A 23,395-nucleotide genomic window follows, 5' to 3' on the forward strand; every position below is an offset into this window, starting at 1 on the left:
GAAGTAAACAGTCATAGCCAATAGATGGGAATGTGAAACTCTTACGGCCCAGACTAAAGTTTTCGTCCTTTTGTTGGCTTTTTACAACTGAAGGTTACTTCACTTTGGCTCTTGGTTGTGCCAGTGTCTGAGGTTTTCATTTGGTAAAGGCCTTAGATAGGTGCTTTTTTTTTCCTCACATCTTCCTAATTGTATTTTAAGAGGGAGGTAAGGAAGTCCTGACCACAGTAGGGGCTACTGGGCAGCTGGTTTAAGGTAGAAATGGTCTTCAAAATTTGGAGATGATATTTGACCTGATATGTGAATACTGAAGGATGTTATAGCTGACTGTAACTTCCTACTGGGTGTGGCACCTCGGGACATTGTACTATCGATGGTTAGGGAAACCACAAGTTTTTGTTCCTTATAATCCATGCTAAATGTGGTACGTTTGCCGTCTCTCTTTCAGTAAGTTCTGCTGTTAACCGGTCTCATCCCCTGATTGGATTATGGACTGTCTGTTAGTGTGAGCTCCTTTTGAGTCCTTCCTTATTATACGATCGCAAGAGATCTCTCTGTCACTCTTCAGGAGAAGACCGACATTACTGGGATTTATAATACAGCAGTTTCATTATTACTGAACGAGCAAGATGATGTTTCTGTTCATGCCTAGTTAAGGGAATACTATTCTTTAATTAGATATTTTTGATATTGTATTGGAGGTGTATTGTCATCACCTCCAATCACCTTCTTACCCGATGTTCAAAAGTCAGCATTTCATTCAGAGTGCTTCCAAGCAGCCTCGAGGAAATGAAAATTGCCTCAGTGAAGACCCCCGAACTGGGGACCCTTCAGCTCTTGACATGGGGTGCCAAGTTAAGTGAAAATGAGTCTATTCATGGCATCCCGGGATCTAACCATGCCTAGAATTCTCAGGGTCGAGAGCCAAAAAAAAAAGCACACAAAATGAAAATAAGCATTTTTCCATGTTCTCAAAACGTCCCCTGACTGGACGTATTAAGATGGACCCCGATGAGCGGTGGGGTAGGAGAAAAGGGCTTTAGAATTTTTTTTTCTTCATTCACTTCTCGATTATGAATGAAACAGAATTGTTTGGATAATTATCCCTATTTTCCCCTAAAAAAGTATCGTCTCTTTATAGGCTTTATAACCTTATGCAAAGGTTATGATAAAATAAACTACTTTATTTGCAAGGAACGTGAATAACCATACATGGCCCAAGCTGACACAAACCGGGGACAATCTTTGGGTTTTATGGGGATGGTCTGAGTCAAACTCTGCCATTGGGTATGTTGGTGAAGTCCAGGGGGCCAGTTTGATTCCATCCCATTCTGCTTTTATTTAGCCGATGGAAGAAAAAATAAGTCGCAGTTTCATTAACTCCGTGTTTCCCTTCCCATTGGTTTATTTCTAGCTGTGTTGACTGAATGTGCTTTGACCGGTGTCTGGATGTCGCTTAATATTTCTACCAGCTACTTTTCTTAAAAGACAAAATCCAATCCCAATATAATTTAGGAGGATTTCAAAGGTATTTTCTTTTCATGTGCGTTAGTATCGCATTGTGAGATTTCACATAAGTACTACATGGTAATGGTGGTAGTAATACTATTAGTAGTAGTAAAATAATTTATTGAGCACCCTCTGGGTGCAATACACTGTACTAAACCCTGGGGAAAGTGTCATCGAAGCATGAGTCATGTTCCTGCCCACAAGAAGCCTACATTCTAAAGTGTCATTCTGCATATTCAAACATCAGGGTGCATGATTTGGGCATCAAAGCTGAAAGATCCGCAGACAGTAGCATGAATACAGGAACGCGGACAACTAAAAATAAATTATTTTATATTGGGTCGCATGTTTTCTCCTTGCTTTCTTTTGCTCCGAGTTTGGGTGAGATTTCGCATCCTTTACCTCTGTGAGGTGTTTAGCCTAAATCTATGTTCTAACTTGTACTAATTACTAATTTCTAGTTACATATTTTCTTCATGTGTTTTCTTATATATGAATCAGAAAATACCAGGCCCAGTAGGAATCTTTAGCAATGAGAAATAAATCGATGGCTCTATTTGGTCCTTAAATTGTATTTTAAAAATATCGTTCTGAGAATGAGGCCCCATTAATGGAAATTTGGCCCTCCGTGAAGTAAATGTTTCCAGAATTGCTAAGATGCTTCTACCCAGGACAAAAAGAAGGTGCAGTCACCCACTCGCTTCACATCTCTCCAACCAAAGCAAACATTTTGGGGCCTAAATTATCAGGACTCCCTGACCAATGAACCTAATCAACTGGACAGAGCCTAGTTTTGGCCTTTGTTTCAAATTCAATCCTGAGAATAAACACCTTCCCTGAATCCTAACAGTTGGATAGGCAGAGTCTTTGAGATCTGACCCCTGTTAGAGATGGTAGCTTGCATATGCAAATTGGATACTCCCCCTTTAAAAGTATTGATCTCGCTGGCTATTTCACTGTTTGCATGGAAAACATTTCCGTTTGGACTTTGGGAGGCAACCTTCTATTACCATTTGATTCCTTTCGCTGTTCAAGAATTAGGCCTATTTAAATTGAAAGAAAAAAAAACCCCAAACCCCATCGAAGTGCAGTTGCCTCCCAGTGAGATTTGTAATTCAGAAGAGTGCCTAATTGTTTTGCTAGAGCCTCTCAGACTCATTCACTCAGTCAATTCTTAGCCTACTGTATGCAGAGCACTTACCAAGAGCATGGGAGAGTACAGTAGAGTTGGAAGAAAGGAACACCACCCTCAAGGAACTTACAGTATATCAGGGAAGGCAGATAAGATGAAGAAAGCTCATTATAGGTGATAACTTATGTTGTCCTTGCACTAAGCTCCCTTTAACTTGGAACTTTTCAGTAAGTGGCTACCACCCTCTCTTTCCTCTGCTTTTCCAACTTTTCCAAGAATGGGCCTTTCTTCCGACACCATCGTTGAATGATCTATCCAATCTGACTTATTTAAAGTCTCTTGCTTGAACCCGAGTTGTTCAAACTCATAAATATCCTTGGAGCTACAATCCGTCCTAGTTCTCGATTTCTCCAAGCAGCTGGGCTTTTGCTGGGCTTACTGAATCCCAGTAGAGTACTAACTTAGATTGCTAGTCCCTTTGCTAGATTGTAAACCCCTTGAGGGTCAGGGAAAAGGTCTAATTCTCACTTGGGTATTCTTTATCGGGTCTTAGTACGGTGTTTCGCATACAGGAAACACTTAAAAGACACAATCAATGCTACTAATACTAATTCCAAGTTGAGATTTCATTGTAATTTTTCTGAAGTCCTGTGAAGCAGATTTTCATTTCTCCCATTTTCAAGTATTAATAATTTATTAATATTTAAACGTTTTCTAGTGTACTGTGAATTTTTCTATATTTCTACTTCTCATTATTATTAATGTTAAATTTCAAAGCTGGAATAGATGGGGCTTACCGTTGTATGTCTTTGTTTTTTCACCGCTGCCGGCCTATTTGCTCGTACTCCAGGCCCCAGTGGATGCCGGACAGGGATGAGAGACTGCAAGTGGCCCCGTGTCATCTACTAGCACTATAATTAGTTCCTCTGTATGGGTTCTCAGTCTCGAAGTTGCAGGACTGAGGCTCACCGATCATTCCCAAAGGGAAACGCCATCTTCTTTCCTGGTCGTACTCTTCCTTTGCCCATTGACGCCCATCGTGACATCGTGAAGTCACTGCATTGCCATTTCTCTTAGGGGGAGACTGAGGGAGAAATGAAGGACTGGACAGAAAAATCTCATTATATTTACAGTATCAAATCATAACTGTATCTTGTAGCGATCTTGATGGTTTTTGATTATGCCAGCCAACAATGTCTTTGCTCATTTATAGGGTCGCTGATGTTGAGCGTGACATCGTTCACATTTGAGGAAGGGAGACATCAGCAGTCTTCTCATTAGGTTTCTGGGATTCTACTGGAAATGCAAGTGGAAGGGAGGGACACTTTCTGAAGATGGTAATTCCTTTTTGGAGGATTTCAGAATTTGTTACAGTGTCATGGAGTTCTGTTGCCTATAAACCTTCTTTTATCATGGTCTACGGTTTGGCCAAAGTGTAACCTTGTGAAACGGAGTAATCTTTGCATAATTAGTCAGATGTAAGATTTGAGAGTTTGTTAACCCATGTATGAAATTTCACCAGTTTGTGTATGGATTTGTTTGTTTTTTTTTTGAATGTGAATGAAGTTCAATGGTGCTGTAAAATAAAATGTATTTTTAAATAAAAATGTTCTCAGGCTGATTTGTTGACCAATTCAGAGAATTCAAGGTGTTTCACTTGCTTTGCACACAGAGAAGCAGTGTGGCTCAGTGGAAAGAGCCCAGGCTTGGTAGTCAGAGGTCCCGGGTTCTAATCTCGCTTGTCAGCTGTGTGACTTTGGACAAGTCATTTAACTTCTCTGTGCCTCAGTTACCTCATCTGTAAAATGGGGATTAAGACCCCCATGTGGGACAATCTGATTACCTTCTATCGCCCTTCCCCGACCCCAGCGCTTAGAACAGTGCTTGGCACATAGTAAGCGCTTAACAAATACCATTATTATTCTTATTCTTATTACTAAATGCTCAAAAAAATCCTTGATTGACTGATTGGTTAATCTGGCCTTTAAATGGGCATTCTTAACCTGGACTCTTTCCTACTCAGAAAGCCCTCAGATCCAGGTCGGCTTCAGAAAGTAAAAAGGAAAGGCTGGTGTCTCTGGGTGCACATCAAGGGGATGGGTGGGGATATCTGAAAATTTGGAGGTGCCCAGACTTCCTATGCCTCAGTTCCTGCTACCAAGTCCTGGGGTGCAGAACAGTGTCCCCTCTTGGGAGGAGGAGGAGGATGCAGTGACCCCCGAAGAGGTCAGGGGTCCCCTCAGGGAAATGATCTAGGCTTGGGGATATGGGGGGACTTCTGTAGGTCATCGTTATGTTACACAGGGTGCCCAGCATAATGTAGGGCCCCACTGGCCTAACTGATAAGATACTGGCCTCCTAAATCAGGGTTTTGGGTTTGGGTTCCACCTGGGGTGCGAAGAGCTTATTTTTTTGGTTGAGGAAGCCGAATGTCCTAGTAGAAACAGCACGGGCTTGGGAGTCAGGGGATCTGGGTTCTGATCTCAGTTCTGCCACTTACCTGCTGTGGGACCTTACAAGTCACCCCCTCTCTGAGCCTCAGTTACCTCATGTGTAAAATGGGGATTAAATAACTGTTCTCCCTCCTACTTAGCCTGTGAGTCCCGTGTGGGACAGGGACTGTGCCCAACTTTATTATCTTGTATCTACCCCAGTGCTTAGTATAGTGCACGGCACATAGTAAGTGTTGAACAAATGCCATTCTTATTACTATGTTACAGTTATGTATTAAATTACTTAGAATAATGTATAATTAATAATGTCTGGAGTTTCACATGAATTTGGGGTAGCCAGTGGCGGCCCGTACTCTCCTATTCGAACCGTTACTGGATCCTGCCGGCTCTTCCTACACCATATTCCCCGCATCCACTCATTCCTCTCCTCATAGATTGCTTCCAGCTTGGTCCCAGTTCTTGTCAAATTGTGGCTAGACTGTTTTATCAGCCTCCCCGTTGTCTTTCTGCTTCCAGCCTCTCCTCCCTCCGCTCTATACTACGTGCTATTGTGCGGATCATCTTCTTGAGCTGGTGTTCATCTCACATGCCCTTGCTCCTCCAAATCATCCAGTGATTTCCCATTTCCCTCTGTATCAAGCAAAAGCCCCTCATGATCTGCTTCAAGGCTCTCCACCATCTCTCCCCTTCTTACCTACAATACACCACACCCAAAAAAGTTTCCAAGCCCCATTTTACAGGTGAGGTAACTGAGGCACAGAGAAGTTAAGTGACTTGCCCAAAGTCACACAGCTGACATGTGGCGGAGCTGGGATTAGAACCCATGAACTCTGACTCCCAAGCCTGAGCTCTTTCCACTAAGCCACCAAGTATCTAGTAAGTAGTAGATACTATAGAAGAAAATGTTAAGGAATTGTTTGGGTCGGTGACATCTTTCCCTAGCCTATCCAAGCCCACACGGTGGACTCAGAGAATTTTACTGAAGAGTTATCCAAATGCATTTTCTGAGCCAGGCATTGTTTTGAGGATTTGGATCATTGGACATGCAATGCTTTCAAGGAAGGAATGAAGAAGAGAGATTAGGGAGGCTCAAAAAACGTGGAGGGGAAAGACAACAGAGACAATTGTTTATCAAGCTAGCACATCGTCCCTAACATTTGTTGAGAGTTTGAAGGCTTGGAAACTTTTTTGGGTGTGGTATGTTGTACCAAGCCCCCTAGTTGCTGTGGAGGGGTGATAGACGACACTCGAGGAGATAACTTTGTTGTTTAGAAACCAGAGATGACATGGTTAAAAATCTCCTCTAGAATTGACTGGCACCTGTAATGGGGTCTGGCTTGCAAACTAATATTTTGATCAGTAATACAGAGAGCAGACAAATAAGCATCATTTTACTAACTGCCCCATTGTTTGATATTTCCTACTGTAATCCCAAAAAGGGTTCTGAAGAAATAATAATAATGTTAGTATTTGTTAAGCGCTTACTATGTGCCGAGCACTGTTCTAAGCGCTGGGGTAGACACAGGGGAATCAGGTTGTCCCACGTGGGGCTCACAGTCTTAATCCCCATTTTACAGATGAGGGAACTGAGGCACAGAGAAGTTAAGTGACTTGCCCACAGTCACACAGCCGACAAGTGGCAGAGCTGGGATTCGAACTCATGAGCCCTGACTCCAAAGCCCGTGCTCTTTCCACTGAGCCACGCTGCTTCTCTAAGAATCCCAACCTACTGGAACAGGATATTAGCTAAGACATTGGCTGGCCTCACTGCTCATTAATCAGTCAAGCAATTAATGGTATTTATTGAGCAGTTACTCTGTGCAGTACTTTGTACTAAGCGCTTGGGAGAGTACAATATAACAGAGTTGGTAGATAGACTCCCTACACACAACAAACTTGTCATCACTCTAGCTTGTAAGACTGTGAGCCCCACGTGGGACAACCTGCTTACCTTGTATCTACCTTAGCGCTTAGAACAGTGCTTGGCACGTAGTAAGCGCTTTACAAATACCCTAATTATTATTATTATTACTTCGACCAATAGTACTTTTTCAGCATTTACTATGTGCTAAGCAATCAGATCAGACACAGTCTCTTTTCCTCAAGGGGTTCACAGTCAAAGTGGGAAGGAGAGCAGGCATTTAATCCCCATTAAATTGAGGAAACTGAGGCACAGAGCAGTTTAAGTGACTTGCCCTAGCTCAGATGGCCGGCAAATAGCTGTGTTGAGATTAGAACCAGGTCAATTGACTCCTAGTCCTGTGCTCTTTCCACTCTACATTTTTTTATATACTCTGGTTAACCATTTTCGTATCTTTTAAAGGTACCTAAACGTATACACATATTTATTCCCACCAGTGATGTTTTTGTACAAATACCCTCATAATTTATTTTTACTCATCCAGTGTGTGTATTTTATATGTTTTTATTCACACTATTAACTATTACATTGTCACTCTCCCCCTTGCTTCCCCTCTTTGTAAACAGTGTTGTCTGTCTTTTAGGTTACCTTAGGTTGTAGCTTCCTTAAGGTCTCAGAATATGTCCTTCATCTCTGCTTTCCCCAGTACTTTGTACAGTGCTCTGCACACGGTATATACCACTGATTGACCGATTGATTTGACTGAGTATGTTTTTATTTGCCCTGTCTCTTCCTTCAGACTGCAAACTCTTCAAGGCAGAGATTGTCTTCTATTTCTTTTTTAACTCTTCTACACACAGTTGATGTGTCTCAAAATGACTAGCCAAATGACCCCATGGCCACGGAATTCAAGGTAGTGCTGTCTGTGTGTGCTTTCCTTGGGAAGCGGATGCAAAGCTGAGCTTAGGACGGGACTTCACAGTACACTCATAGCTGATCTCTTCCTAGCATCCAGCCTTTCGACTTGACCTTTTCTCCCGGTCTCGCTTCCAGGCCATCAGAGCATCTCAAGCCAGCTTTTCACCCTCCAACTCAGTGGGAACGAGCCACTAACCCTTTGATCGATTCCTTCGCACAGGGTCACGATCCTGCAGCCTCGGGACTGTCGGCTGTCCTTCAACCTCCACGGGAGGCTTGATCAGCGGAGACCCAGTGAGAAACGAAAGGGTAGTAGCAAAGCAGTCTCGTCGAACTAGTTGAAAGTTCTCGGTTCTTAATCAAGTGGCTACTGTTTTGCAATAGCTGCTGATGGCTGGTAGCGTGTCTAATCTCGGAGGCTGAAAAACATGGGGCTTATTAATTGCTCCTTTTTATCTTTTTGTTGAAGTATTAAGAGATTGTCCATTTGTGTCCATGATAGCCCTGTCATAAAGAGGCTGGTTTGGGAATTGTTGAGGAAGCAAAACCTCAAGCATTGTGACTCTTGTTTATTACTTGACAGGAAGGTTTTTAATTTGGGAAAACAAGTTCAGCTCCAGCTGGTTGAAACTGGGCGTCTGAAAAGCCAGCTCAGCATCCAGCAAATTCAGAGGTAGAGGAAACAAGACCTTAAAGGTTTCAAGACTCTCCACCAGCTTTGCCCGCCTTACTTATCAGCTCTTTTCATTTGCTGGTCCCTGGGTTGTCCCCCGGCCTCCCTTCCACCCACTGCTTCCTCATTGCTCCCCACCCCCACAGCCTCTGCCCTTCTCTTCAAACATGGTCTTTTCAACGTGTTCTTTTCCAACATCTTGTCACTTCCATCACATTTCTTCTGTTTCAACCCCACTCCACACTATCTCTATTCCGGCTCCTAGTCCCCCATTTTCGATGCTCTTCATGGCTGAAGAGATTATCTCCCGCCATGTCTAGAGGAATCCCCCATGGCAGAGTGCTGACATTGGTATGAAAGCCAGCTTTCCTTAATAGAGGATTTCTATATCCCATAATGCCTTTAAGGGCTAGAATCTCTGGCTCTGGTGAGTTTCTTCTTTTTGGACTAAGTCTGAACGAGGCACTTCGGTACGCACCCCAGCCCTGCAATAGTTATAAAAATATTCTTATACTCTACTTTCTGTCATCCCTAATTTATTTTAATGTCTCTCTCCCCTCTGTAGACTCTAAGCTCCTTGTAGACAGGGACTGCTTCTACCAACTTTCTCTGAGTACTTTCTCAAGTACTCAGTCCCTGGCTCTGCACCCAGTAAATGCTCAATAAATACTTGATTGATTGATGTAGGGTGATTTGCTTTAGTTTTCTAGTTCCTCTCCGTTATTTTCTTGACATTCTAGAGTCTGCCAGTTCACATCCACTTTTCCCGTGATTTCTTTCATCACTAAGTCCATTACTGTCATCTCCTTATTTGTAGCTGTCAGTCTAAGACGGACGTATTCGCAATCAGTTTCTCTACTGTCTGCCTGAGAAAACCACTTCTAATTCCCCGACTCTCTGTTGCTCTCCTTATTTTCTCCTGCACCCTCCTACCCAGTTTATAGAATACATGTACATGGAGGAAAAGCAAACCAGCATTTTTACACGTGAGGAGGGATGTATGGCTGCCTTTAAGTTGCTTATCATTTTTGGGTTTTGTTCTTTTTATTCTTCCCTAAGCCGCTTCCTTATTTACGGATAGCCTTCAGGTGACCTTTAGGGCAGCAATGTCTCAAAAATGGTCATATGTTCCTTGACTCATTTTTTGCTGAATCACCAAGCTAATAAAGAGTCCAGGCTCCTCTGAACATTCCTGGAAGGACAGAGACAAGGCAAACGATGATTCAGATCCCAGGGTGCTGGACAGATATTTTTGATGGCTGGTTTGGCTATGAGGAGCATGGGAGGGAAAGGACTAACTGAACCCAGAGATAGGTCATTTCCCCAATTTGGCTGGGATGATTACACATTACCACCCTCTGTACAGCCTTTTGTCCAGCAAGACATTACTCTGAGCTTCAATATAGGAGGTATTGTATGGGAAATGCCTATAACAGCATTCTTGTGGTAAAATATTTCCAGATTTTACAGCTTTGAACTCATTATCCCTTAAGGTGTAATACCGATGCCTCCAGATTATTTACCCAAATGATTACAAGGACATTTGTATGATGATATGGTCTTTTCATTTTTCATAAATGATTAAGCTGCTGGTATCATCTAATGACAATTGTACCTAAAGGAGAAACTATGATTTGCAAACCACCTGGTTAATCATCTGATGCTCTGGCCTGATAGTCCATTGTGTCTACCAACTCTGTGGTATTTTACTCTTTTAAGCACTTAGGATAGCTTAGTGGCTAGAGTAAGGGCCTGGAAATCAGAAGGATCTGGGTTCTAATCCCGGCTCTGCCACTTGTCTGTTGTGTGACTTTGGGCAAGTCACTTAACTTCTCTGTGCCTCAGTTACCTCATCTGTAAAATGGGGATTAAGACTGGGCTGTGCCCAACCTGACTGTCTTGTATCTACCCCAGTGCTTATTACAGTTCCTGGCATACAGTAAGCACTTAACAAATACCATTAACAAAAAAATAGTCTAAGTTGGAGGGAGAACACCTACTGACCAGAGTAGCCAGAAATGCTTAGTTGAAGAGATAGGGACAGTTGTGCAAAAGCTGAAAGGTGAACCATGGAAACCTCTATTTTCTTTCTAGAATTAGGAGCCCAAAACACCTGGAAAATAACTCTTTATATTGGACAAGGGGTTAGTGGCAGGGGAATGCTAAAACAAATCTCTGAAAGAGAGGTGTAGAAGTCTCAGAAAACTTCATACCCTGATCCCTCACTTCCCTACTCTCGGTGCTCAAACTCTTGAAAACTGCTGGGCTTCCTTTGGAGAAGTAGTGTGCTCTCTATTAAACAAAATCACTGTCAGTTTTTTTTGCAGGCGGAGGCAGGGTGTGTGATTGAAAGACATTGGGGGTTGTGATGGGGATGGGAGGAGAGGGAGAAGGGAAAAATAAAGGAGAAGAGTTGAGGAGTGGCCATTCAGAGTTTTTGGATGTTGGTTTTTTTTTCCATTTAGCTGGGAGACTAATTCAGTCACAGAGTTATTAATAATAATAATGGCATTTGTTAAGCACTTACTATGTGCCAGGTACTGTACTAAGCGCTGGGATGGATACAAGCCAATCGGGTTGGACACAGGCTCTGTCCCATGTGGGGCTCACAGCCTGAATCCCCATTTTACATATGAGATAACTGAGGCCCAGAGAAATGAAGTGATTTGCCCAAGATCACACAGCAGACAAGCGGTGGAACTGGGATTAGAACCCAAGACCTTCTGAGTTGTAGTCAGCCTTGTGAGATGAGAGGACTGTAGGAGGGGGAGATAGTTTTTTTTGGTAGAGGAGAAGACTATGAATAGAGAATTTCTTTTAGGTTATTTTGTGGGAACTTCTAAAACGGAGGCTTTCCAGCCATGTGCTTTAAGAATTAAAACGATTATTAGGGTGATTCAGGCCCAAAACAATTTTCATCTGAAACATCCAGATAACCTGGTCTGAGAGAATCTATAAAAGAAAATGTGGCTTTCATACATTGTAAAAGTGATTTGTAATTTCTTTTCTCAGCCTGGGATTTTCTTGTTTTCAGTATGAAGCACAACTTGAGGAAAAAGCGTGGGACTGGGAACAGAAGACCTGGGCTGTAGGCTCAACTCTGCCACTGGCCTGCTGGTGCTTGTCAGGTGACTGTCAGACTGTCAAAGACCTGGGTAAAGTCACTTAACCTCTCTGTGCCTCACATGCCTCACCTGTAAAATGGGGATAAAATACCACTCTCCCTATTTCTTAGATTGCTTAGATTGGAACAGGGACTTTGTCTGATCTGATTAGCTTCTATTCACCCCTGTGCTCAGTACAGTACTTAACACATGGTAAGTGCTTAATAAATTCCATTACAATTATTATTCAGGCTTCATTTGAGCCTGGTTGTTTAATCGAGCATCATTTACATTTCATTCCAGAACATTTATTCTTCCTCTCTCTTTCCTGAAACAAGAAGGCTCTTTGTTCCTCTTCTCTTCTCAGTTCATTGAATCACAAACAAAATCGTGAGGCTCAGCAGCTGATAAATAGTATGACTCGGCAGAATTATTTGCGTCTTGGCAAGAAGGATGGAGTGTGAGGGAACCAGATTTCCTCAAAGGTACCAGCTGCCTGGGGCACTACCGATGCAGGAACAGGCTTTCAAACTGCTTCTGCTAAAGAGTAGGAGATTCAGTGATCTGAAGGAGCATTTCAGGACCAAAAGACTTCTGTAGTTATTAAATATTTATAGAACCCTAAGTAGCTGTAAAACACTTTCTATTTTTAATTATTCCTTAGAAGAAAGCCATGAGATAAGTTGGTGGAGTTAGCCCCATGCAGAAGAGGACGAAGAGGAGAAGACGTGGTTTGGTGAGATTTCAAAGTTTGGAACATTGAGGCAAATAGAGTCAATGCAATGGGCTCACCTACACTTTTGTCAATTCATTATGGAAGATCGTGCTACAGTCTTATTAGGATGCCATGAAAAGAAAGTTTTGATACTATAAAAAACTGCAATCGACTTCTTATAAAGATATCAGTAGAGCCAATGATCAGAGCAGTCAAAACAATGGGAAAATGATTCCTAGGTAGCAAGGTTAAAAGAACAAGAATTGTTTCGCTTGGAATAAAATCAGTCATCCGAGAGCACTGTTTTAGTCTAAAGAGCACTGTTTTAGTCTAAAGAGTTATTAATTTTATGGGCCTCCTTTAAGTTAGGCAAAGCTCGAGAACCCTAGTCATTCCATGGCTTTATAAAATTTATTTCCTTGTTAACCTGTTTCTATTAAGTGCTTTTTCTGCTCTTGGTTTCATTTCCTAATTTGTTCGATATTAAGTTCTTACTTTAGCCTCAGTAATGACTCTGGTGGTGGTCTTGTCATTGCCAGAGGAATGGTTTAATAACTTAATGTTGCCAAATCTATTCCTGAATCATTTGTCTTGGCAAAATAATCTCTTAATTGTTTTGACTGCATTTTCTGCTAGCCCATTGGACCGTGGTGACTGGAAGTAGCTTCTACTGGTATATTACAGGAATACATGGGTGCTTCACTTCCATTTAGTCAGATTTTATGCTCCAATTTAAACAGTTCCCAATCACCTTCTGTGCTTTCTGTCATCGTCTTTTCTGTCCACTGTAAATTGTTCAGTAAAAATAAAAATCCTGAACACAGTATAGCACTCTTCTTCTTCCATGTGTTCTGTAAACGTGGACTAATGTTTAACTGAAGGTCCCACATTCACACCGATCCTGGTAAAAACATTTGGTTGGATTTGTCATCACTGATAGTCTCCCATGTTATCTCTGTGACCAGCATTTAGTGAGTTCCATGTGATAACGCTGTCCAAGGGTTCTGAGTTCTTTAGATGAACATTGGTACGCAATACAAAACCCTACTCATTGTTGCTCGTGTCTATCTGGTAATCACAACTTGGAGCACATGCTTTGCATCCCAGAGAAAAATTAGTTTGTGAAATGAAGGACCTTTTTTAAAAAAAGAAGCAAAAAGGCGAGACAAAGAAGCAAATTAGGCATTTGTACCAAGTGGTGGGTAGCTTTTTATATTCCTTTCTAAAAAGTCTAAAAAGATCAGGCTGATGTGGAACATTTAGTAGTTTTCTGTATAGGCAAGAAAACAGCCCCTGGAATCAATCAATTGTATTTATTGAGTGCTTATGGTGTGCAGTGCACTGAACTAAACACTTGGGAGAGTTGGTAGACATGTTCCTGCTCACGATTTTTAAAATAATAAAGAAAAACAATTGAAAGAAACTTTATATATGAAAACATCATCTTTTCTTCTAAGTCATTTCTCCAAGATTTCAGTGTCTGAAAATTACATAAAATGAAAACAATTTAATATCACTCTATTCAGGAATTCAATATACAAAATAGGAAACAAGAGTCTTCTTTTAAAAAATGCAAAGATGTGGACACTGCTTTTAAAGCTAGTAGTAAAATAGGTGAAACAATGAAACTGTCTTAATATTCTTTCTAAAAATAATGGGGTTTACCTGTTAATCAGGACATGAAATACAAATTTAATTTTGATTTGGAAGGCATCTGAAAAGTATTAAGGGAGAAACATCCGATTAGGAAACTGGTAGAAATGAACTTCAAAGCAGATAATCCTGGGCATATAGAGCAACCAACATTTCAGTTGAGAGTCTGAGTTGAGAGTTTGAAGGAACACTGGTACCTCACTAGTAAGTGGTCATTTCACAGGAGAATTTTCCTTGGAAACCAACCCTTAAACTAATGCCAATTAAAACGATGTTCAGTTTGCACAGTTGTCTGGCTATTAAATATTAAAGAAGGTAATCTTCTACTAACAAACAGCACTAGATAGCCCATTGATTAGTTTCCAAAGCTGGAATCCTTTTTTTCCAAACAAATGTAGATTTACATTTTTAGAGTTTTCGTTTTTTTAAACCTGGATTGGCTTAAATGCTGTAAATCACATTTTGCAAACCTGATTATTAATGACATTAATTTCAGTGCATGTAGGTGATATGGTGTATCTTAAAGTTGCAATTTGACAGATTTTTAAAGTTAACTTTTGTTCTCTATTGCTATGTACTGGAAGAGGAAGCATATATCAAGTTATATTTGGTATGTAATTTCATCTCAAATTGTAAAATAAAAATTTCAGGAAAATAATATTTTAACATTCTCTTTCGAACTCTTGTTTGATTTATTATAGTCCTGGAACCCTTTTAGAAATCTCTTACTACTTGTGTTTTGTATCTGAAATTGAAAGCCGAAAATGTGTTCCAATTATTATATTCTTTTTATTTGCACCTAATGATGGGCATATTGTCAGTGTATTTTAATTAGGTAGTACTTTTCCCGTTTGCTTGAGTGTATTCATGATAAAATGGAATCACTCTGTTCATCTAATTGTTGTTACTTGTATCAGGAAGCATTAACAGAATTTTCTAAAATTCATTACATTGCTTAAATGGTAGGGTTTTTGTATTGCTTTTAAGTATTATGTTTTTTTTTCTTTCCTGTCCTTTTGAGATAAATGACATAAATTTGATTTGATAGCCTTTTAAGTAATTCTAAAATCATCCTGATATAGATAACAGAGTTTTAGATATACCATATTTTAAAAATATTTCCCAGTTATAATGTATTTTTCTTTGGAAAACAAAATATGTTTAAAGCATATTATTTTTCCAGTGCTCCAGGAGTTTTAAAAGACAGTGCATTTATTATACATTAATTACACCAAAGTCTTATTCCTAAGGAGTCCAGGGAAATGTTTCTAGGAAAATGGCTCAAATCCAGTGATAATTGACTTTGAGAAACTGGCTCCATTATTGAGTTGTCCATCTGATTCTGGTAGAGCCTGAAAAGGACATAATACTGAATCTAAGTGTTGAAAATGGTTTTTCCAAACCACTGAGGATTATTTTTAGAAGAATGCAATATGCCAGGATCACTTACAAATGAGTTCAAATTTGTCCATACATCTATACAGAATAAACAGGGTACTGAGGTTTGACCTAATTCAGAAGCTACTTTTGAAATGGGGTCTTGCAAATATTGACATAGCAGTGGATGAGTTAATGACCAGACAAAGGATATGATTCATATTGCAGTTTTAAAATGTACTGTAAGGGGTTTCTTTCAAAGTTAATGGGTTCACTTTGTGACAGCAGGAAAGGTGTTGTTATGTTACTGGAGATTAGTATTCAGGTGGAAATTTAAAAGTTCTAGATAATGATTTGGAACCAGGCATTCCAAACAATATCTAACCATTTTCTCTCATGGATTTCCAAGAATTAATTTCCCTTGACACTTATCAATCTTATTACAATTTAAACATAGTGAGTTTTTAACCTTCTAATGAACGAGTCCTTCTTTCCACTTTTCTCCTATACCAGAGGTGTACTGTTCATATAGACCTTCACGTTTTCCGCTTCCAATAGAACAAAACAGAAGGGTAAACAAGCAGTTTCATTGATTTTTTAAAAACTGTCTGAAATTCCTGTACCTGTTTCACTTACACAGGAGATGAATACTGACTTTCCTTTACAAGAGGAATACTACTAAATTGTCTTCAACAGTTTATATTCTGTGGGAGAATATCGTTCTTCAAGCTTCAAAGTCTGGGAAATTCATACGGGACTCAAAAAACAATTACCACTTTTTCCTGGGGAGATTAGAATCAAGAACGCGGTCACCTTTTGTGGGGCTGGCAGAGCTGAAAATGGAAATGATGAAATGGCAAAATGAAAGAGAAAAACAATGATCTTCACCAGTAGCTTTGGTTCACTCTACATTGTAAACTCTTTGCGGGTAGGGAATGCGTCTACCAACTCTGCTGTATTGTACTCTCTCAAGCACTTATTAGAGTGCTCTGCAAACCACGAGCACTCAATAAATACGATCGATTCGGTCTAAGTAAAAACTCACAAGTGAGAGGAAACAATTGAAGATTCAAATGTCTATTCCATGAAAGACCTTACTGAATTTTATTGCCTGTAATAGTTCCCTAAGGATGTTCAAGGGATGGTCCCGCCTGTCGCATCATGGAAGAAGTTATGTATTTAGAGCCAGGAGAACTGGGACTCTGCTCTTGATTTAGCCACTGGACAGTACGGTCCTTGTGGATAGAGAACCTGTTTCATTCATTCAATCGTATTTATTGACTGCTTACTGTGTGCAGAGCACTGCACTGAGCGCTTGGAGAGTACAATTTGGCAACAAATAGAGGCAATCCTTATCCAACGGGCTAACAGTCTCCCAACACCGTTGCACTCTCCCAAGCACTTAGTACAGTGTTCTGCCCCCAGTAAGCACACGGTAAATACCACTGTTTGATTACCATGGATTTCAAAGCCTGTTTCTACATGGCCCAAAGTAAGACAGAGCTGTGGACCGAATCTCACTGAAACCAGTCACTTCTTGGCATCCAATCCCAAAGCTTTGCCAGCGGCTTGGTGCTTCCCTGGCCGGTGTGGTCTGACAAAATCACGACCCTAGCAAAATGGCCGGGACTGAATTTTTCTTGCTAGAAATGCAGGACCGGCCTCATTCTGTTGAACCGTGGATTCAGCATCTATAGCCCGGCAGCACCCTCTTCTGTTTCTTTTGCCCCTAACTCATCTGCATCTGAACACTCTCAAAATCAGGTTGGATGCCCTTAGCTCTCTCTTGAAGAGGTTCCAGGCAGAAAGTAAAGGTAAGGAGCCTTATAATCTGCGACTGCCCTGCTAAAATAGCACATCTGGTCACCTCCCTTATATGCAGTATGGAAAACTCTGAAACTCTCTTGCCCGCCCAAATAATTTCCCAGCCCCCGGAAAGAGAGGGACCATGTCTAATGCCCAGCTAAATGTACTTTCCAAGTGCTTGGTATTGTGCTCTGAACACAGTAAATGCTAATCAATACTATAACTGCTATGACTATTACCTCTGCTCCAAAGGTGACTGGGGATCAACATGGCACTTGACTCAGGAGTTTGTGAGGGTCAATGGTTTCATAGTGTTCTTGGATGTCTTGGGTTCAGTGGGTTTGAGGGCCATAAAGTAATATTGTGATATGACATCTGCATAATCAAAAGTGCTTGCCTTTGAAAATTGACTGTTGATGTTTACTTGTGGAGATCTGGGGCTTTCATTTTGCCTTTTATGATTTAAGCCATTGTTTAAAGTATAAAAATTCTGGCTACTTGCAATCATTTCTGATAGGAATCGTGTGTATTGACCTGGCTGAAGAAGGTCTTCTAAGGGCTCCTGGTTTAACATTAACTTTCTGTCATTCTGAAGGAAGAGGGCATGGAATAATGCCAACAGGAGACTCCATGGTCAGTGTGAGTCAGGGTTAAAACATGGCTACTCCTATGACTCTGGGTTGCAGGAGTTTATGGATGAGTTGTGAACACTTTTCAGTTCAGTGCTACCTGGACAAAGCCTTGCTGACTGCTGAGATACGGGTCAGGGCGTGGGGGCCCTCGAAAATAGGATAGAGCAGGGACCGATGACTGTCAGTAGCAGGGTTTTTAAGGTTCATAACGCGAAGTGAGAAATGGACTCTGCCAGATTTAGAACCCTCAGAATTTATAGGTTGGGGTCATGGAACTGGACCAGGATGAACAAGATGGTGTTGGAGTTTGTTCACCTTTGTCAGAGCAGCACTTCTTGGCTTTGAAATTGGCTCTGCTATTCTCCTCTTTCTGGCCACTCCAGTGGCCAATTCACATGCCCTCTCTCCTTTCCAATTCTACTAAGAAGCTACCTCTTCCAACAAGCCTTTCTAGATTAATCACTTCAAACACTCTCACAAGACCCTTTTGCAGTATGGCTAGCCTTGTACATGCACATTTCTGTTGTTTGTTTTTTTATATCTTTCATATAGAGTCTTCCTTTCTCTGATGTGTATTGTCTCTCTATGAAGACACTAATGTTTTTCCCTTTTCCTCCACTAGACTCCAAATTTCCTAAAGGCAAAAACCACGTTATTGCCTTTGTAACTCTCCTCACTGCCTAAAGCAGACATATTCCAGTGGTGCTCAATAAACCTTGCTGACTAGTTGTCTAAGAAGGTGAGGTTTTTTTCTTGTTTGAGGACATTGCGTGGTTGAAGATGTTTTCCCAAATATATTTATGTTCACAGTTTTTTGAGTTTGCCTTTTCTGTGAGATGTGATGACATGGTAATCGGGGGTTGTCGTATCTCCTGAGACAAGATTAGAGGCTGTAATCAATAGCTAACTTGCAACTCAAACAGGTATTGAATCCCATTTTACAGATGAGGAAACTGAGGCACCGAGATGTTAAATGACTTGCCCAAGGTCACATAGCAGGCAATTGGCTGAGCTGGCATTAGAACTCAGGTTCTCTGTCTCCCAGGCCCGACCCATTTCCACTAGGTCGGCTACTGCTTCTTACTCATGCTTACTCTGTGTCGAGCACCGTACTAGGCTTTTGGAACTTCCACGGTCCAAACTCTTCCGCTTGATGCTAATCTCATTTAGGAAACTGAAGGCGTGCCTTTCATTTGAAAGGGAGTAATTTTATTTGATAGGCACTTCACTGTCCCCCCGAGAGTTTGCAAAAGAAGTAAAAGGCAGCGTTTTTGTCCTCAAGGAGTTTACAATCTCATGTCTTATTATGTTAGCTATTTTAGTGACTTGAGGTTTTAGTCTGATGAAAAGAGAAGAGATTTGGGGCAAATAGTGAGTTAGCCCTTTCGCTCTTCCTTTTGATGCGGATGGGGTACTGCTTGGTTGAGAAGCACTGTTAATGAAAAGGAACTCACGTCTCAGGCTGGTTTTTCTTCTAACCCTGCAAGGAGAGTGGAATTCCTTTACTCTGAGCAGCCTGACTGTGTGCCTTTTGAGTCATTTATAGACTGTTGAATGATTTGTATGTGCCAGAATGGTAGATGGCAAAACCATGTTTTTCCTCCTACCTCACCTTTCCACTTCTGCAAATCCTTCAAAGGGGACCAGAGGGAATCACGTAAAGCCAGCAGGTAGGTTAATTATTACCTGATTAGCGTTTCAGATAATGGTTAAAATTTGTGCAAAAGTATAAAAAAAATCTGTTACCTTTATTCCCTTTTTTTTCCCTGGTATCTATTAAGTGCTTACTCTGTGCCAAGCACTGTACTAAGTATTGGGGTAGGTACAACTTAAGCAGGCTGGACTCAATCCCTGTCCCATATGTGGCTCACAACCTATTTAGGAGGGAATAGGAATTAATCCTCATTTTACAGATGAGGGAACTGAGCCACAGAGAAGTTAAGTAATTTGCCACAGGTCTCACAGCAGGCAAGTGGCAGAGCTGTGATTAGAATCCAGGACTTCTGACTCCCAGGCCTGTGCTCTTTTCACTGCTTTCTAAAAAGTCAAGGTATAGCAGGTCAAGGTCATTTGAAATACTTGAAAAAGCTTGGATAGTTCCGAGTTGGGCATTGTTCCTGTTTAGTCATCAGTGGCTTTTGTCCCATATTTATGGGGCATTGAAACTTGGTTACAATGCCCAATAAAAAGGAGGTACCTGGGGACAGAGAGGACACCTTGGTTTATCTAGGTACTAGCTGGATTTGTGTGAGAAGAAAGAAGAAAAGTTTGGTGGGGATGGCATTAAGCTCCTGGGGTGGAGGGCCCAAGTTGATGGGCTCTAAAGGAATCCTGAAAGAATCCCGCTGGGACCAGGCTCTGGGCTATGGAGTGCCAATCCCCAAGAAGTCATCAGTGCCAGAATCACGCTCCGGTGAAACCGCTTTGGCCCAGAGCCCATCCTGCCAGTGCCATCTCTGCTACTTTTCCTTACTCCGGCCATATGTGTATTAGTAACAGCCGGGGAACAAGATGGTGAAGGAAGGAGAGGTTTTAAATCTTTTTGATTTGTGCTTATCCCCTACCAGCTTCCTTTCTTCCTAGGCATCATCTCCCCCTTCTCCCTGGCTGCTGCTTAAAGCTCCCAGCAGAGGGGCAATGGGTGGGGGCAGGTTTTTTTGGGTAGAACAGGGCTCTTTCCCTTCCCCCAGGAAGGAAATAGCGGTTACTTCTCACATGCCCATCTATTTCCAGTTTACTGTCAGGAGACGCTGCAATCATCCCCTTCTTTCCCCAAACACAGAATGAAACTGAAACAAAAAGCCCCAAATTGGCCCCATCTCAACATCCTGCCAAAGCAAATAGCTGCATGAGAATAAACACACCTATTGAACTTTGAAATGATAAAAGCATAACCTCATAAAAGCAAATGAATTGGGAGCCAGGAGCTCACTGAGAGTTGGCAGTCAGATTATTTAGTCTAAATTGTCCTGGTAGGTGAAAGCCATTTCTGAATAAACTGAATGAACCCGACCACTCCCAAAAAGAAAAAAAAGCAGAGAAAATATCACTCACCTTGTACACTTGTGATTTCCTTCTTGGTTTAGGCCACATTTTTTCTATAAATGGCCATTCTCTGTAGAAACTGTCCTGTTAGCCCAGGCCTCTTTAGAAAAATCTTCATTTCATGATCGGAGGACTCAGCAGGATAATGGGGTTTTACTGTTGTATATCATTCGCCTGGGGGCTTCTGCCTCTTTCATGCCAGAAGATAAAAGTGGGACTTACCTTCGACTTCTGCATAACTACCTCTTTTGGAGGGGAGGTATAGGGGAAAAGTTTGAGAGGAGTAGTAGAAACTAGATGAAGGATTGTCTAATGATAATAATAACGTTGGCATTTATTAAGCACTTACTATGTTCCGCAGGCCGGGATCGATACACAATAATCAGATCAGACAGAGGACCTGTCCAACACGGGGCTCACAGTCTGAAAGGTACGGATCTTATCCCCATTTTACAGATGAAGAAACTGAGGCTCAGAAAGGTTGGTGACTTACCTAAGGTCAAGCAGGCAAATGGCAGGGCTGGGACTAGAACCCCAATCTCCTGACCCCCAGGCCCAGGGTCTTGCCACTAGTCCACTGGCTTGTTTTTAGGAACAGTTAGAATAGGGATAGGAAGGATTAGCCTTCTCATTGTACTCAAACAACCAAATGATATTTACTGAGAGCATACCAAATGCAACATGCTGTACTAAATGTTTAGGAGAGTGCAATAGAATCAAGGCACTCTTGCATGACCTCAAGCAGTTTCTGATCTGCTGGGGGGAAAAAGAAAAAGAATTAGCTCCAATCCTCGTTGCACTTGAGACACCCCAGGTTGCTTGAGAAGCAGCGGGTTCCGCTCCGAGGGAGGCCACATGCACGAAGCAGCGTGGCCTAGTGGACAGAGCACAGTCCTGGGAGTCAGAAGGATCTGGGTTCTAATCTATCTGCTGTGTGACCTTGGGCAAGTCACTTAAATTCTCTATGCTTCTGTTTCTTCATCTGTAAAATGATGATTCAATACTGTTCTCCCTCCTGCTTAGACTATGAGGCCCTTGTGGGACAGGGACTGCATCCAGCCTAATTAACCATTTTTTTCCAAATGTTTTTTAAGTGCTTACTGTGTGTCAAACACTTTTCTAAGCGCTGGGGTAAGTACCTGTTAATTAGGTCTAACATGGTCTTGTATCTACCCCAGTGTTTAGAACAGTGTTGGACATAGTAAGTGTTTAACAAATATAATAATAATAAGTGGTGGAGCTGGGACTAGATCCCAGGTCTTCTGACTCCCAGTCTCGTGCAAGGAAAAAATGGAATCCTGGGAAATCACCTTAATTATAATGGCCATCATTTTTGTCCTCTCTTACGTGGTAGAAGTCCAGTCCACGGACTATCTTTTTAACCAGATGGACAATACTGGGCAATCAGTCTTTTCCCTGCCCCAAGGACTTAATGCAGGTGGGTTTAACTTTTGGATCCGATGATGGCACCCATTTTGAATCTGTTGTTTATATGCCTTAGGACTCCTGAACCAAGTACGTAGCATACATGGAACTCCTGAACAACATTCTGTAGGGTGTATCATTCAGGGAGAACAGCTTATCCTTTGGGAGATGTTCACACGGAGCACAGAGGCAGCGTGGTGATTTGCTCCAGACTAAACAAAAGGTCTCTAGAGCTGTAGCTCTGTCCATGAAGAGTGAAGATGGCACCAATCTCCTCGCAGGCAATGGAGGAAATTCTGAGGTGGTGGTAAGAACATCTCAATGTTCTTCTCAATATGCTTTCTAGAATTGAATGAGCCAGGTGAGCAGAATCAGCCCATCAGCGTCTTGGTAAGTGTCAACTTCCTTCAGGATTTGGTGGCCGAGGTGGTTACTCCAGCACAAATAGCTCAGGTGTAACTCTTAGCCAGGCTTGGCCTCTTTACAGGAAATGGATGAACTTTGGGGAGTTTTGAGGTTTTTACAACCTTCTCTCCCCATTTCCTGGGCAGCCCGGCAACCTGGGCTCTGGTCCTGTTCTCATGGGTGTGGGGACAACGTCATCCCTTCTGATTTCCTGTTAAGAACCTACTTCTGGGGGTTTCTTATAAAAGTTTAGACCTTCTCTCTGGGCTGAAACTTGGCCCACGGGCTTTTTCCCTGGAAGTAATTATACTTTGGATATAAATGCTATAAGACCTTTCTTACATTTATGCAACTTGTGTTGGAACAAATTAATTTACAGGGCCTGAGAGACCTTTTCTAACTCAAAGATTCCAGTTGCCATTCACACCATCCATTAGAGAGGAGTTCAGTCAAAGCCAAGGACAGAACTATCCAGGCATTAGGATCAATAGCCTGGGTTTTGAACTATTTCTCAGAGGCCGGGCTGAATCAAACAATTGCCTGGATTCCCTTCTTTCTGGTACCATTTTCAGCACTCTGAATCTCTGAAATTTCAATTTCTTTGGAGACAAAAGATAGGCCAGTGGATGGTACAATCGTAAGCCACCCAACACTGGAAATCCTTTCTCCATCTCACGGTTCTTAATA

This window comes from Ornithorhynchus anatinus, chromosome 19, assembly GCF_004115215.2.
Source record: "Ornithorhynchus anatinus isolate Pmale09 chromosome 19, mOrnAna1.pri.v4, whole genome shotgun sequence".
Classification (NCBI taxonomy): Eukaryota; Metazoa; Chordata; class Mammalia; order Monotremata; family Ornithorhynchidae; genus Ornithorhynchus; species Ornithorhynchus anatinus.